This window comes from Apodemus sylvaticus, chromosome 4 (genome assembly GCF_947179515.1).
Source record: "Apodemus sylvaticus chromosome 4, mApoSyl1.1, whole genome shotgun sequence".
Taxonomy (NCBI): Eukaryota; Metazoa; Chordata; class Mammalia; order Rodentia; family Muridae; genus Apodemus; species Apodemus sylvaticus.
The window spans coordinates 93,407,235-93,426,286 of NC_067475.1; positions in this window are offsets into that span (position 1 = coordinate 93,407,235).

Consider the following 19,052-nt stretch of genomic DNA (forward strand, 5'->3'; position numbering starts at 1 on the left):
GTGATTCACAAGAGATTGGCACAAGTGAAGTGAAACCTTTGTGTTACTGATACAAGTGGTTAGCTGAAGTTAAGCAATTTGCAGTTAGGAAGAAGAAACTAGCATTATGAAGGTGAATTCTTTGTGAAATGGTTTCTCTGGGTCAGCACATTCCAAATGTAGTCATGGTTATTCTTCTCATTGTAAGAGAAATTTGCCAGTTTAAGAGTCAAGGTGTTATAGGTGTTACTGTTCTGAAAGTTTTAACCTTGTGTGAGTTCCTGCCCTCACTGCTGTAAATGCTGGAGGAATAAGCAAAATAAACATATTCCTGTCCCCTTTGACTAAAAACAAAGAATTATAAAGAAATATCTTATAATGTGGAGCCAAACCACATTTAAGTAATTCTGTTATGGATAGTTCATGGGTTACATGGCTTATGAAATGTCAATTTTTGTTACATATTTGCCCATAAAATAATTTTTTATTATATTTCAAATCAAAATAAGATAAAAATAACAAATTTTATCTCATGTATTAATAGACTAAGTGCACCTTAAAGATGGTTTCTAAGGAAACAAGTCTGGATAATAATTTGTCTAAAATTTCTGACAATATGATTCTGAGTGCATCCTTTCCATTCACTGACTTCTACTTTTGCCTCTTGGTGAAATGCAGTAACTAATCTGTAGGTCACAGGTTTGTGAGAATCAAAACTAAAATGGAAGCAGAACATTATTTGCTTAGTCATCATATTGTCTTTTTGACACTATCTCTAGCTTGTGAATCTCTTCAAGTAGATTAATTACATAAAATGGTTAGAGAGTTATAAATATTTTATTAATAGTTATTCACTAGAAACACTGATGATTTCAACTTTAAAGACTGATAAAATTAAGGATGGCAATGAAATTACAAAATGATTATCAAGATAATGTAATGCCTTGGAGGGGAAATGTTATACTCACTAGTCCCCAAAGATAATGTAGCTGATGCACATGTGTGTACCTATTCATGTGCCTAAATGTTCACAAATGTGTTAGTACGCTTGTATATAAATGTCTCCATATTGGCCTGGGACTAAATATTAACTTGGGTGTTCTGACCTAAGAGTTACACACCCTTTCTTATAGGCAAGTTTTCTTCATTGGCTTAATTCATTTAGTAAACTTAACTTTTTAGTTTTCATTTCTAAGATCTGTCTTTAGTTCCTCAATGCTTGAAGTACAAATATGAGCTACCTGGCCTAATAGAAATTTTTATTGTGTGTTGGACTTATCAAACTCAGTTACTCATGATTTCAAGGCAAATTCTTTACTCTTTGCACTATTTCTCAGTTCCTGGACAAGTAATTAAAACATTAATTATTATTGTAGAATGTTTAATAAAATGACAGATCTAGTCTTTGTAGAATTAGACTGTTAACAAAAGAAAGGATAAAGAGCAAGAATAAATAATGTCACAAAATCTTAATCTTCATCATTATGAAAAATAGCCATAAACCCACAAAAGATGCTACTTCATTTGAATCTCATAAATATTTTGACCTATGTTGATAGTAAGCTTCCAAGTAATTGATGAATATTAAAATACACTCCAAGCATTTTTATATCAACTGACTTCTTTTTGATCCCACTAAAAAGTTTGTTAATTTGGCAATAGTGTGTTTTTTTTCATCAAAATCCTGATATGTTGGCGCTTTAATGTACTCAAGAGTATTAGAATAAGAACTGAAATTCAGAAGCATCATTGGCCAGATTGATGAGGTCATTAGGAACAAACTTCACAATCCCACTGTTGCCTGGACATCAATTAGTCATTAGTTTCTTTGTTAACATACACTTGTATTTAGAGGTCAAGCTCTTTTTCTCCAACAATGATACAAAGAAGAAGAGGATGAGGAAGAGGAGGAGGAGAAAGAAATTGTATTATATTTTGGTCAAGTTGAGAAAGATTAAGCAATAGATTAGTTACTGGCACTAAGGGAAATAATTAACTCATATCATCATTTTCTAAGTATTCAGATAAACAATTCTCCAAATGAGCACATGAATCATCTGGCATGTGGGGTTCATAATAAAATATTTTCATATATTTTTCTCATAAGGGAGGTTCTTGGATAGCCTAGAAAATACAGGAGGGAACATCATTGACATGATTCTTCTATTTCTGAGTAACTAGTACTGGCAATGCCTCAGTGTTTTTGATATTCTAGTGGCATGACATAATGAACAAGGACAATGTTGGATATAGCTTTCCACAAGCTTCCCAAGGCAGATCAGCCAGTATCCGCAGCTGCCTGGAACACTTTTTTGTGATGTCTCTGGCATATTTATGTGTTTAAGGGGATCCATTTCATCTGGAGGGCCAAATTTTGAGAATATTTTTTCAAAACTCATTAACATGACAATTTTTAAATAGAAAACAAGTGTTTTAAATTAGGCTCATCAGTTAGCCACCTAACTTTGTGTTTGGCTATTTCAATGTCCGATTACAGGTTAACACAACTTTTGCATGAAAACAGATTATGGAGTATCTCAATGAATTTGAGTTAAATATGGTCATATTAGCTCTGAATTATATAATATTTTGATATAGTATAAGGAAAAGTTTAATAGACTAGCTTATTAGGTTTGTGATATTCAATCCCAACTATTACTAACAAAGCAGTGTTACTTATTGAATTTTGGGACATAAGTTCTAATACTTATGTATAACTTGTTCTTAATTACACTTCAATTGCTGAATGGACAATGAATATATAATATATATACAATGTGATAGTATTTATATGTAAAGAAAAATGAAATTATGAAGTTCAGGGGTGAATCAATAAAACTAGAAAATACTGAGTGAGTTATCTCAGATCAATAAAGACAAACACCACATATTTTCTGTGCTTGTCATATCTTTTTCTCAAGATTGAGAAAACTTGAGTTACCTAGAACGTGGGAACATCAACTAAGAAAACGCCTCTACCATATTCGCCTATAAGTAAGAATGCAGGACACATTCTCAAGATTAATGATTTGTGTGGGATGGCTCAACCACCTGTGGGATGTCGTACCTTGCAGTTGGTGACCCTGGATTATGTAAGAATGCAGACTGAGCTAGACCTTGGAATGTAGACCAGTAAGCATCATTTCTCCATAGTCTGTTTTAGTTCCTGTTTTGGTTTTCTTCAATGATTAGTTATTAATGAGATATTAAATTAAATAGATCCCTTCTTTGTGTTGCTTTTCTTCATAGTGTTTTCCACAGTGACTCAGAGCAATTTTTATTATTTTTTATTAACCTTTTTATTATTTTTGGAACTTAGTTCAAATCTTTAGATGTGAATATATCACCTTGAATAGCCTGAAGTATCAGAAAGTTAAAAGAGTACAATGGAGTTGTGGGAAAGGGATAGGAGCTTTAGAGAGAAGAACACCATTGGGATATGTATGCTGTGAAAGAGAAAATAAGACTGATGGAGGTCTGAACACTTGGTCTTCTTGGGGAGTGAGAGGAGACAACAAAATGGATGAGGAAAGAAAAAGGGATAAATAGCATTCAGAGTGTTGGAGGAAAGCCAATCGGAATTGTATTATTTCACATTTATTTAAAATTGCGTGTGTTTGTGTGTGTGTGTGTGTGTGTGTGTGTGTGTGTGTGTGTGTGTGTAACATAAATAAAATATGCCATTCAAGGATTCCAACTCTAGTTGTCCTGAAGTATCCTCTCTAGAGACTAGACCCCACAGTACACTAAGAAACTATTCAAGCTACCAAGGGAGAAAAATAATCAAAATCTTAACCAGCTGTAATACATGTGAACAATAGTATGAAATTCTCAATCAATAAATACAAAAATTGGAAAAATGTGTATATATTACTATTACCATTAGTCACATTAAATAATTCAAGCTAAAACATGATTTTAAGGGAAGATTTGCTTTATGTTATGTCAGTTCGACTACTGGAAGGCTCATAAAGAAACTGAGGTCAATTATATGTTGGTTCTATGCTCTGTAATAAATGATTAGTATGCAAGAAAAGTTAGTGACTGCATCTGTGGTGGTGCACCACATACTGCAATATATCATGTAGCTTGCAAGTAGCATCTCTGCTTCTTTTCTCAGAAAAGTCAACATTTTTATGGATCTAAGTGTTTTGTGTACCAGCACAAGTATTACATTACGTTTATTTATGTCAAAATGTCTGGCAAAGTCAGAGAAACAGCTCAGAAACATGTGCTATTTGTAAAATAAATCATTTTCCTTTACAAGAAATGCTCTTGCAGTGGTTCAGTTTTAAGAACTGTGTCACATAGGTCAGGTAGGGGAAGAAGTCTGTCTACCAAATTGTTTAGGCATCTGAATTTTATGACCACATGCAAAATTATATTTAAAGCATGGTTGTCAGATAAACCTGATGCTTACTCTTTTTGCAGAGAGATCCTTGGTTTGGCCTCACATATACTATTTATAGCTCTAACAGATTATTGTACACCAGAGCATGTAGCAGGCAACTGTTGGGTATATATAAGATGTCAGGTTGAAAGACCCTCCTCTTAGGCTTGTAGGGATTATTTTTTGGTAGTCCTAAGCTGAAAATTGCCTTTATTGTTAATTGAGGTAGAGACCTACCTAATAGAGCTGGCAACATTCCCTGGATGAGATTACAAACTATATGTGGACTACATAACTGAGGAAACAGAAATTACCAATGATAAGTATTAATTATTCTCATTTTCTTGATCATACATACAATGAGCCTTAAGCTTCTGCTGCTGTGATATCCTCACTGTCATTAACTAGAGCCTCAACTGTGAACCAACATGAACTTTCTTGCCCTTAAGGTGCTTGTCAGAGTATTATATCACAATGACAAGAAAAGGAATAGACAACATTCTGTCTTACTTCTTTTAAATTCAAATTTGAATGTTTTATTTTAGTGCAATTCACAATAATCCAAAGCTAACTTATGTTAAGATAATGATTGCTTTATTTATTTAAATTGAGATCATTAAAATAAGATTACACTGTCAGCTTATTATTCCATATGAAAATATTATGATTAAAATAATGTTCTTCCACTAACATGTCTACTCAAAATTCATAAAAAGACATTAGTAACTACTCTCCTGTGTGTGTGTCCAGTTTCAGTCTATTGTTTCAATACATCTAGCTTTAATCTATTGCTGCATGAAAATTTTTAACTTCTGTAATACTTCACAAATTCCTCCTCTATCACAGATAAACTTGACTCACTGGCTTTCACATTCATTACTTAATTAATGAAACCAGTATGTATTTAATCATAAATGATAAAACATAAACTAAAATATTATGTTCTTACTGTGCCTTCACATATATGCTCCCCACTTCCTAAACCATTTAAGCAGCAATATTTACTCCTGTCTTTCTTACTAAGGCTGTTTGGATGCATGCAATGTTCTTTTTACATTCTGCTTTCTGTCCCTGGAAGTGATCAGCTATCTCATACTTTAAAGTTTACTGTTTTATACTATACACTTCTATGTGATTTGATAAATGCTTAGTGACATGGTCACTATTACACTGTGTTTCAGAATGCTGCCATTTATCCCAACATTTCCTGAATTTCACTTAATGCCTGTCCTTTCTACTCCTGAGACCCCTGAGAGCAGATTTTCCTGAATCTGTCTCAAGTTTTGTTTTCACAAAATCTCATGTGATTATGGACATCTTGTCTGCAGAGTTTAAAGGGGGGCTTCTTTCATATGGTAAAATAAATTAAAAAATTACCAATAATTTTTTGCTGGAAAATTATGTCATTAAATGTTTATACCACTCTTTATTTACAATTTGAAGAACAACCTGGATAACTTTAGTTATTAACAAAATTTTAAACATATACACATAAAAGAAAGATAATTTATGCTGAAAACCTAGATCTGTTAGTATACAGAAACATGATTACTGGACTACATAGTAAGGATAATTATTTTTATAGTAAGTCCCATATTGTTTATAGCATTTTTTATTCCCTTGAGAATGAGCAAGAATACCTCTCTCTTCATTCATATTGTAGTTGAGAACTGTGACCTGCTTACATTTCATGCATTCTAGTAAGTATGAGTGGAATCTCATTGCTGTTTTCTCTGAAGTCCCTAATTAAATAATTATAGAGGTTGTTGGTTATATTTGCATAGATATGAGTTTTGTAATAGAAAAAATCTTTTTTTTCAAAAGTCCTTTTCTTCAATGACTGTACGTTGTTCATCCTCCAGTAAATGGCCCCATACTCAGACATGAAACCTTCATGTAATAGTATAGACATTTTGTTAAGCAGGTATCAAAACTATATAACTTTAAGGATTAAGAAGTAAACTTTAATGTAAGACAAAATTTAAACCAATTGCAGTTCCATGCCGAAAGACAGAACACGGAATGTGAGAAGGACATTACATGTATCTGAACAGCCTCAGTGAGAAAGACTGACACAAATTATGCTTGCTAAAATGATTTAGGAAATGGTTAGGGTGTTCATGGAGACACAGCACATAAACACTGTATAACAAAATAATAAAATAGATTTTTTATTTTACTTTATTTTCTTTACTATGTAAGAAATACATAAGGAAAGTCGATTAATGAGCAACTGTGATGAATATAATCAAAATGTGTTGCATATATGTGTGAAAATGTCAAAAATGAAAATTGCAAAAACACATATTTACAGAAAAAGTCTTTATAGAATGCTTTCCTAGGCCATTGTAAAAACATAGATCATTCATTTTTCTATGAACTGAGAGACTGTATAAATTATATATTAAATATAAGATTGTATTTACTATGAAGCAAGTATGTTCAAACCATAGCATAAAATACAAAATGAACAGATATCTAATAGCCATTTTGTAAATTCTGTACTATTTTTTTTTTAATTTTTGTGATGATAGTTTAGTTTTTCAAAATAATGTTAACAATCTCTACCTCAAAATAATGGTTTATTAATTACATTATTTTACACAGGTGTTGTAAGTGAATATATACATAATTTTATTTTATGACTTTAAAATAAGTTAATTATTAATTTCAGATTTTATTGAATCTTAGAAACCTTTTTTTTCTTTTTTTAAAAAATTAGGTATATTCTTTATTTATATTTCAAATGTTCCCTTTCCTAGTTTCCTCCTCCCCAGAAAATCCCATAAGCCATCTCACCTTCCCCAATCAACCCTCACCCTCTTCCCTGTCCTGGTATTCCTCTACACTATGGCATCAAGTATTTCCAGGACAAGGGCCTCTCCTCCCTTTGGTGTCTAACAAGGCCACCCTCTGCTGCCTATGTGTCTGGAGCCATGGGTAACTTCATGTGCACCCTTTGATTGATGGTTTTGTCCCTGGGAGCTCTGGGAGTATTGAGTGACTCATACTGTTGTTCCTCCTGTGGCACTGCAAACTCCTTCAGCTCCTTTGGTCCTTTCTCTAGCTCCCACATTGGGGACCCTGTGCTAAGTTCAATGTCTGGCATTCTTGTCTATGGACACAATATTCCTAATTAAACAAGGTTAGATTTGTGATAGGTATTGTTGCTGATGAATATGTGTGAAACTACACATATACATTCAAAATACAAAACATTTTACAATAATCAACAGGATAAGTGAAAGGGCTACTAAAATACTGGTTAAAGTTCCAGGTTTCCTCTCTGCAAATAAGGATGTTCATGATAATAAGTAAAATGTATTTTATTTGAAGAATGAAAGAATGGAGACAAATTAATTATAACACAGACTGTTGTGTGTTTTGGAAAAGATTTTGGAAAGTTTGAAGGAATATAGATTGATCAATATCTATCTACAACTGGACTTTCTGCGAGTTCGGCAGCTGGTTTTGTTGCTTTCCTATAAATATGAATGAGACTGCACTCCTCTAACAAGTGTTTTCACTCTGCATTTCTCAAATATTGGTGAGTTGTGAGAATATTGTCTGCTACTGACATTCATTAATGACTCCAATAAGTAGCAGGTTTTAGTTCAAACAAACACATTATCCCAAATGACAGAATTGTAAGCATGACTAATTACTGTATTTACTAATATTTCTTCCCTATATATCAGAACATTACCCTGGCTTCAAAATAACTACCTGCTGACATAGAACTCTAGATATATTCCTATGGAGCTGGAGTGAGAGATCACCAGTTAAAAGCATTTAATTGCTCTTGCAGAGACTCCATGACTATAACAAGAACCCACATTAGTTAACCCACAGTCACCCATAATTAAAGGAGATCTGATTTACTTTGGTCATTCACAGCCCATTCTCTCATGTGGTATGCGTTACTTCATATACATATATACACATAAATAAAAGTGATAAATCTTGAAAACGAGAAAATTTTCTCATATCTCTAAGGCTGGTATTCACTTGAATACAATGACAATAGCTTTTCATTTTATTTTAATGAAGAATATGCAAATATTGTCTTAGCTGGGCGGTGGTGGTACATGCCTTTAATCACAGCACTTGGGAGGCAGAAGCAGGCAGATTTCTGAGTTCAAAGCTAGCCTGGTCTACAGAGTGATTTCCAGGACAGCCAGGGCTATACAGAGAAACCCTGTCTCGGAAAAACAGACAAAATAACTAAAAAAAAAATACCCAGAAAATATTGTCCCAGAGTTATAAACTAATGACTAGTTTGTAGAGGAATCTCTAATGGCTGAGAATACTTAAAGAAATGTTCAAAGTCCTTAGTTATCATGGAAATAAATGCAAATGAAAACAACCCTGAGATTTTATGTTGCCCCAATCAGAATGGCTAAGATCAAAAACTCACGTGAGAGAACATGTTGGGGAGGATGTGGAGAAAGAGGAACACTTCCATTCCTTGTAGGACTGCAGACTGGTAGAATCACTCTGGAAATCAATTTGGAGGTTCCTCAGAAAATTGGAAATAGTTCTACCTGAAGACCCAGCTATACCACTCTTGGGAATATATGCAAAAGATGCCACACCACGCCACAGGGACACATGCTCTACCACAATCATAACAATCTTATTTGTAATAGCCAGAAGTTGGAAGCAATCCAGATGTCCCACAACAAAAGAATGGATAGAGAAAAATGGTTTAGTTACACAATTTACCCATTACACTACTCAGCTAATAAGGATGAGGACATCATGAGTTTTTCAGGTAAATGGATGGAACTAGAAAATATCAGCTTGTGTAAGGTAACTCAGACCCCAAAAGACATGTGTGTTATGGACTCACTAATGAGTGGATACTAGACATAAAAGTACACAATGCCCAGGATAAAAACCATAGAATTCAAGAAGGCTTACAAGCTGATGGGCTCAAATGAGGATCCCTCAATCCTACTTGGGAGGGAGAAGAAAGTAATCACAGGAGGTGGAGGGAGGGAAGAGAGGAACATGATCAGGTATTGGGGGAAACAGAACAACAATGTAACAGGAAAAGGTTTTCTTCTTAAAATGTTGAAAGCAACAGCCAAACACAAGACAAGCATTCTATGAGGTTGGCAATTAGAAATGATGCTCAAGTTTTTGTATTTGTAAAATTTGAACAGAAACTAGAGTGTCTCCTAAAATATTGAACTACAGTATCACTAATTTACTTAATATTCAAAAAAGTATGGAAAAATATTCATAATAATCTTGTGGTAAAGAAAAATCGGTTTTACTTTATTGATTATTTTTATAAGAAATTGTTAGTCAACTATGTATAAGGGTATATTATCAAATAAGTAGCTTTAATTAATTTCTATATATTATTAGTTTATGAACCATGGGGTTTTCCTATAAATTTTATATATTTGATAGAAAATAAATCAGTATTTTGAATACAGACAAAATGAATTTTTAATAGGTGCTTTCAGCACAATAAAAACTTGATTATCTGATTTTAAATAAAATAAAAGGATAAGCAGTTTATAGTTTTCACTAAACACATGCACACAGTTGAAAAAATTATGTTTTTAAAATTTTGAGTTGAAGGAAATAATTTGTCTCATAATAACCAACATAAGTACATTTGGCTATAGAAGAGTTTGTTTAAGAAACACGGCTGCTCTATTAAGGGATCACAGTCAAAGGCCTTCTAGGTCAGTGTGATCCCACTGGGACTCTGTAAAACACCTTCAATACCTCTGGCTAAAATACACAAAAAACTTCAGTACACACCTTTAATGTCAAACAATTCCATCTAATTGAGTGGCAAATGAAACATATTTGACCAAAGAATGAGAAAGAGACAGAAGAGTAGAATATTATCAAAGTTAGTATGAGTCTATGCAGAGAAATTTAGTGAGAAGCCAGTTTGAATTGGTCAGCTTGGAGAGGAGCTTGGGGAAAAATATCTGAATTGAACCAGCCAAGTAGAGTTCAATAAGAGCTAAAAGAATGAGCATACTCAACAGTAAGTATACAAGACAACACTTAAATCTGGCAGATAAAAGATAAATTCATATTTGAAACATAAATGTCAGTTAGGGAGTTATGTTAGTTAAAACTTAGTTCAACAAAGTTTAAAGTGGTAAAGGATAAGTTGTACTTAATATTTATTTTAAAAATTTAAACAAAGCAATATTTTGATTATGCAAAGTTTCTTTTCCAAAACATAATCTTACATGTTCTATTAAGACTTCCTCATGTCTTGTCCATCCCACATGCCAACATTTCCAAAATGGTTGATTTGCAAAAAAAAAGAAAAAAGAAGGAAAGAAAGAAAGAAAGAAGGAGAGAGAGAGAGAGAGAGAGAGAGAGAGAGAGAGAGAGAGAGAGAGAGAGAGAAAGAGAAAGAAAGAGAAAAGGAAACTAGTTTGAATGGAGGACACCAAGCATGGGTATACAGGCACACAAAGCTGCTACTAGAAGCTGTAAGTTATTAGTTCTAAAATCTCAGCAACTGGTTTGGGCTACTCTCTAGGAATTAGAGGTCATGGAGCTTTCTGAGTTGCACCCCCAAATACATCAGATAATTGGCACTCCTATTGTTTGCCCACTGGAGTTCAGCAGCGAGTCCCTATTACTGGAATTACCATACTCCTTGTTAATTGGACATCTTAATAAATGGACCTGATGTATTTATAAAACTTACTTCTCATAATGGTTTGTACTCAGGAGTTGCTGTTACTGTCAGCTGTGCTCAGAGAATTTTATTTTGCAACTCTTAAAATTAGTGAGAGGCATAACTATTCAAAGGACTGAGATAATTTGATTGTTGAAGTCAGTCACAGATAAGTTATCCATATCCTTCCCTCAAAGTCTTGTGTAAAACTATAAAAGAAGGGTTGAAAAACTATAAATGTCATAAGAAAGTGCAGGCACTGGTGAAGTGTGCAGACTTCTGGGCACAATATTGCTGTTACATTCTCAAATTTGTAGTAACTGGGATGCCTAAGTAAGAGAAACACACAACTAGGTGAGTCAATATTCTGTAAAGAACAGACAAACACGTTACCTAATAGATAAGTCACAAAGAGGCACTTCCTTTGAGCAATGCAGTGACTTGTCTAAATAAACTCATACTCATGCAAACAACCACAATGAACACATAAACTAAACTCCTAGTCTAATGCCACTTTATAAAAAATTTAAATATTTTTAAAAATTATTTTACTTATTTACATTCCAGCCATCGTCCCCCTCCTCATCTCCCCTTCCAGAGTTCCTCATCCTATTCCTCCTCCTTCTTGCCTCCCAAAAGGGGGGATCACCCACTCCAGACTTCCCACTTCCCTGGGGCCTCACATCTCCCCAGGCTTAGGTACATCTTCTCCCACTGAGGTCAGACCAGGAAATCCTCTGCTATATATATGTTGGAGGCTGAAGAGCAGCCCATGTATGAGGTCAGGTTGGTGTCTCAGTCTCCGGGAGCTCTGTGGTATCCAGATTAGTTGAGACTGATTGTCTTCCTATAGGGTTGCCCTATTCTATAACTCCTTAAATCTTTCCCCTAATTCAACCATGGGAGGGGGGCTTCAGGCCAATGGTTGGGTGTAATTATCTGTATCTGTCTCAGTCAGCCTCGGGTGAGGCCTCTAAGAGGATAGCCATGCTTGGGTATAAACATATCATAGTATCAGTAATAATAGTGTAAGAGTGTCAAGACATGGTGCCTCGCCCATGACATGGATCCCAAGTTGATCTGGTCTCTGGACTGCCTTTCCTTCTGTCTCTTCTCAATTATTTGTCTCTGCATTCTTTTAGAAAGTAACAATTCTGGGTCAGAAATTTTGACTGTCAGTTGGCAACTCTTTCCCTACACTTGAGGCCCTATCTATCTATAGGAGGTGGACACTTTGAGTTTCCTTTCCCTGATCCTTTCTGTCGAGCCCTGACCTCCAATGTCTCTGGTACTTTCTGGAGTATCCCCTCATCACCCTCCAAGAATCTACATATTTTCGTTCATTCTTCTGGCCCTTTGGACTTCTCTCCTGCCCCATCCTACACACACCTGATCCTGTTCCTTTTCCTCCTCCACCTCCCTTCCTCCACCCCGGTCCTTTCCTCCCTCTGTCTCCAGTGTAGAGAGCCTTACTGGGTGCCGTGCTACCTGGCAGGAACCTGACATTGACCAAAGACAAGGGCTTCAAGCAGGATTCTGACATTAGGGCATAATAGGGAAGTAGGTTAAGGCAGGGATTTTTATCTTAGGGTAGAATGAGAGAAGCAAGCTTCAGTCAAGATTCTGGCCTTGGACAAGGAAGTAAGCTTAGGTATTTTGGTCATTCTGACAAGCCCTTGGAAACAACTGTCACAGAACTTTGTTTATTGCCTTGACGATTTTGTGTTTACTGTCTTGCTAGTCCTCATTGTACTACTATTGATCTTAATTCCTCCCTGTAATTAAATTGGTATAAAAATGGATTAGAAATTATTAAACTCGCCTCAGTCTCAGAACTGACTGAGGTCATGCTGCAGTTTTGTCTAACTGTCTCTTTCTTTTCAATTCTCACTCCTGCGCTGGAGAATCTGTTGACTGACTGAGCGGACTTGGTCACTCCAGTGATTATATTGTTAACACTTCTAATTGGGATTGAAGCATGCTTCTTTGGGCTTTCCTGCTTGTGACACTAGGAGCTAAGGGCTTTGCTTTAGTCTTTAGTCTTATGTAGTTAGTAAACAACTACACATTTATAATTGAATTTTTTCTTATTTTTTCTATTTTTGTTCATTACACTGAGATACCTCTGTCCTGCTGCTAAAATAAATATTCAACAGATCTTTAAACAAAATAATTATGATATATTATAAGACATAAAAAGACATAAAAGCTAAAATAATATGGTATTTATTCATTACTTTCTAATAAATCACACCAGTGGGCAGATAAAGCCGTGTAAGCCTTTCAGTTTGCTTCTGTAATGATAATTAGTATTTTTATGTTCACAGATGAGAGAACAATCCATGAAAAATGTGGACACTGAATGGTCTCTCAATCCCCACAGTAGACTTAGGTCAAGTCACTAGAGGAGAAAATAAGATTGATTGCAAAGGGTTGTAGATTTAACAGAAAAAAATGTATAAGAATAAACGATGCTAAACCATAGCTAACGATGCTAAACAATGCATCTATAACCAAATCAGAGTGTTAGTCACTGTTTTATGATATTTTTAGCATATGCATTCTAGTAATAGAAGAAAATAATGGGATTAATTTTTCAAGAATGTTACAGAAGCTGGGATAGGAAGCCCTTGTCTTTGGCCAATGTCAGGTTCCTGCCAGGCAGCACGGTACCCAGTAAGGCTCTCTACACTGGAGACAGAGGGAGGAAGGGACCTGGCTGGAGGAAGGGAGGTGGAGGAGGAAAAGGAACAGGATCAGGTGTGTGTAGGATGGGGCAGGAGAGAAGTCCAAAGGGCCAGAAGAATGAACGAAAATATGTAGACTCTTGGAGGGTGATGAGGGGATACTCCAGAAAGTACCAGAGACATTGGAGGTCAGGGCTCGACAGAAAGGATCGGGGAAGGAAACTCAAAGTGTCCACCTCCTATAGATAGATAGGGCCTCAAGTGTAGGGAAAGAGTTGCCAACTGACAGTCAAAATTTCTGACCCAGAATTGTTTCTGTCTAAAAGCTCAACTCCAAATGGATCAAGGACCTCCACATAAAGCCAGATACTCGGAAGCTAATAGAAAAGAAACTGGGGAAGACCCTTGAGGACATTGGTACAGGGGGAAAGTTCTTGAACAGAACACCAACAGCTTATGCTCTAAGACCAAGAATTGACAAACGGTAACTCATAAAATTACAAAGTTTCTGTAAAGCAAAGAACACCATCAAAAGGGTAAATTGGCAACCAAAAAATTGGGAAAAGATCTTCACCAACCCTACATCAGATAGAGGGCTAATATCCAATATATATAAAGAACTCAAGAAGTTAGACTCCAGAAAACAAAATAACCCTATCAAAAAATGGAGTACAGAGTTAAACAAAGAATTTTCACCTGAAGAACTTCGGATGGTGGAGAAGCATCTTAAAAAAAATGCTCAACTTCATTAGTCATTATTAGTCATTAGGGAAATGCAAATCAAAACAATCCTGAGATTTCACCTTACACCAGTCAGAATGGCTAAGATTAAAAATTCAGGAGACAGCAGATGTTGGCGAGGATGTGGAGAAAGAGGAACACTCCTCCACTGCTGGTGGGGTTGCAAATTGGTACAACCACTCTGGAAATCAGTCTGGCGGTTCCTCAGAAAACTGGCCACCTCACATCCAGAAGATCCTGCTATACCACTCCTGGGCATATACCCAGAGGATTCCTCATCATGTAATAAGGATACATGTTCCCCTATGTTCATAGCAGCCCTATTTATAATTGCCAGAAGCTGGAAAGAACCCAGATATCCCTCAACAGAAGAGTGGATGCAAAAAATGTTGTATATATACACAATGGAGTACTATTCAGCCATTAGAAACAATGAATTCATAAAATTCTTAGGCAAATGGATGGAGCTGGAGAACATCATACTAAGTGAGGTAACCCAGACTCAAAAGATGAATCATGGTATGCACTCACTCATAAGTGGGTGTTAATCTAGAAAACTGGAATACCCAAAACATAATCCACACATCAAATGAGGTACAAGAAGAACGGAGGAGTGGCCCCTTGTTCTAGAAAGACTCAGTGAAGCAGTATAGGGCAAAACCAGAACAGGGAAGTGGGAAGGGTTGGGTGGGAAAACAGGGGGAGGGAAGGGGGCTGATGGGACTTTCGGGGAGTGGGATTCCAGAAAAGGGGAAATCATTTGAAATGTAAATAAATATATCAATAAATTTTTAAAAAAAGAAAAAAAAAGGAATCTCAATTACTGCAATGATTACTTCTTCCTCCTCAAATGCTCATGAGGCTGAATCATGCACTCTTCTAGGACAATAGTTCATTTTATGTATTTATTTATTCATTCATTTATTTGCTTAAATGCATTATTTATTTTGTGTGTATGAGTGTTTTCCTCCATACATGTATGCACAACACTTGTGTTCCTATGTTTCCTAAGGCTAAGGAAAGTGTCATAAGATCTGTTTGAACTATAAGCAAAAATAGTTTATCAAAAGTATATCATTTATGACTTTCAAATGAAGAATATTTTGATAGGAATTATGTTTTCATAGAAAATAAAAAATCATTGCATCTAAATGTACATAATATAGTATCTTGTCTTCATTTTCTTTTCACCAGGCCCAAGATTGAACCTACGACTTTACACATGACTCCCACATGCTCAACCACTGAACTGCTGTCATCACCTAGGTTCTCCATGTGAGAGAAGTGTTTGAAACATATGGGTCTCTGGAGTTCATATTATTATGCAAGTTTTTCTAACAAAATGGACTGAAAGGATGTTTACAGATTTGTTATTTTATTTGGTACTAGTCACAATTCTGCCAAGTAGTACTAATGTTCATGAAAGAAAATAACACCAGAAAACCATGTAACTAATTCCTCATTGGCAATTAAGTGGAGAAAACAGAACCAAAGCTATATTTTTGAGTCCTTTTATCCATTTTCCCCATTCTCTCCTGCTGTCAGCTGGTTGATTTATTTACAACATTTTACTGAATGCAAGCATGAGTTTTAAGCCACAGTTATATTTTGAATAAACCCCTATTTGTGTTTTGACTGCTAACAAGTGGTATCATTTATTCCTGGATCCAAGCAATACAGTGTAAACTCAGTTCCAAGGAATAGAAGCCAAGCACTTTTATTATTTTATATATTATTAAGGAAGAAAGGTATACTGAGCAGTTAACAATTGGTCACAGCCTGTGGGAGTTTAACTCCCACAGTTAACAGGCAGTTAAAACGATCACATATTTACTTTGGAAGTCTCTGCATATTGATAATGACTACCACGGGCATTTATTTTTCACAGTTGTAAATAGAGTTTAGCTGATAATGATAGCTAATAGGAATATTCTCCAATAAAGAAGATAGAACACAGTCATTATTCTTTACTATAGCTGTTTTTGTTATCAAGTCTATTTTGTAGCATGGAAATTCTGTTTGTATAGTCTTAACTACTCCTGTATTATGAATTTCTTCCCCTAATGAAGTTGAGAAACTTTAAAGACTATATTGAAAAAGCATCTATTATAAGTGCCAACTTAAGTTAATAAACAGTTCTGTGTTTTGCAGCACATTAAAACTGGATTACTTAGAACTAGAAGTTTTAGAGCAGAGGCTGAGAATCCTACTTGCAAAAACTGGGTAAAATAATCCTAGAATTGGTGTCATTAAATCTCTTTTACGTCTTTTTTAAACCTAGATATTCTTTGCTTGTTTTTTTAAGCAACGTGTCATAGAGTTTGTGTATCTTTACTTGTAAAAATAGTCCCTAAGAGTGTGTTTTGTCATTGGACATTTTTTATTAAAAGCTTTAATGTGAATGGTAAAATAGCTTGCTATTCTTTTGGTTCTTACAGAAATGGTAACTTGGTTACCAATGCATTAGCCAAAGTGGAAACTGTTATCAAAGGTTATTTCCTGAGGCTAGAGAAAGATTCACAAAGTGTGGTGGCTAAAATAAAAATATTCCCCATGAAGTCGGGTGTTTGTAAGTCAGCTGGTAGCACTTTTTGAGTAAGTTTAGAAAGTATGGCCTTCATAGAAAAAGTGTGTCACTGGGGAAAGGCTTTGATGTCTTAAAGCCATCTGCCAGTTCACTTTCTTTAATGACTGTGATTAAACAGGCCAGTCCTTAGCTTCCTGTTCTTGCCACCAATACTTATCTCTTGTGTCATTGATTCTAAGCCTTTTGGACCAATAAACCTTTTTTTTTTCTATCAGGTACATTGGTCAAAATATTTTATATACCAATAGAAAAGTACCTAAAAAACCAAAGATAGATTCAGACTCAAAACTGTGACATGAAAGATGAAAACAGCATACGGAAGGCTTCAAATAGTTGGTCTTCAATAGTTTTTAGAATTCAGTGAATAGCAAAATTATTATAATAATAGATATTAGGAGACATCCGAAGGAAACTTAATAGGAAGCCTTAGATTTATGAACAAATTTGTAAATAATACACATGAATCTTATTCTATCACTACTGATTTAGTGCAAAGATTGGAATATATAATTCTGTCATATATTATCTACAGTAATGGAATTCTAATAGAGAAGAAACCATTCATTTTGAGGATAATACATAGTAAATTAGCATGTTTTATTTTACTATAATCTGAAATGTCAAAGATTACTAAAAAATATTTATATTTCATAAAATTATGCTTGAAAAGACAAATATATTTATCAAGTTCTTGACAATATTATCACGATGCTAGAGAAATTAATCCACAATAAGATATTGTTTCTGCTAGGGTAGCTATAATACTAATAAGGAAAATTCTAAACATTGGTAGGATATAAATAAATTATAACACTGACAGGATGCTAATGGGAAGAAAAAATTGGTTGTCTATGAACCATACAGAAAAATTGTGGATTTTTTCTTACAATGTTAAATCAAAAGTTATCTTTTGAAAATTCCACCCCACTACTAAGTATATATTCAAAAGAATTAAAAACTATTATTCAAAGAAATATATGTTCACAAAGTGTTTACAGTAGTTAAACACTGGAGCCACCTATATAAACATACATATGTATATATACATATTAATATTCCATCGTACATATATGCTAGTATTCTATTATATATGTTAATAGTGTATGGGCAACAAATGGTGTTCTATTACATTGTTGTTTAATTAAAGTTGTATGACTTCATTGCCAAAACTATTCACAAATTTCTTGTTGATAAGAATGTCTTTTAATATTCATAAACAAATCCACTAGATAATACTTGATTTTATGCTAAGAAAATTACCTGTGTGCCCCAGATAGACTGAATAAGAGTTGTCATCAAAAATATCATCAGATAGAAATATTTTAGAAATATATGATTGCCTGGGGGAAAGTGATAAGTAATAGGCTAAAATCTAATCTTTTGTTACAATAAAGATTTGTCTCTGGGAGTAAGATTTTACTATTGAGAATGTGATATGCTAATAGGAAATGTACTTTGGAGATAACCACAATTACTGATAACAGAACAAAAAATACAGAAATGGTTGACAGTGTAGGTTAAGAAGTTTATGTATAATTATAGAGTAATAAGCATCGTAATGTCCTAATTTATTCAAGAAGTTTGAAATTTGAAGAAAACTCAAGAATTTGATATAGAGAATTAAGGTGTGTGAATATCACTCCCTTTTAAGAAAACACAGCATAAATATATAGCAAGATAATTCACATATATTCTGTAACAAATAATTTTAATGACTAAGCATAAAAGTAGTAAATTTTAGTAAATTATGTTAGAAATTGAATTAATGTTATTGAAGGATGGAAAGAAATGCTTGCAGAAGTATTCCTTATAGACTTTCAACATGTTGACAATTAGAATTTATCTATAGACAGCAGAAATTCTGTGCCCACTAGATGGGGGATGATACAACCATTTTAGGGAATCTAGATATGCTCAGAAATGGCCCTGACCCTAAAAACACAGGTCGAAGCAAGAATGCACATATATTATTCATGAAAGTTTTCAAAATTCTAATGTTGA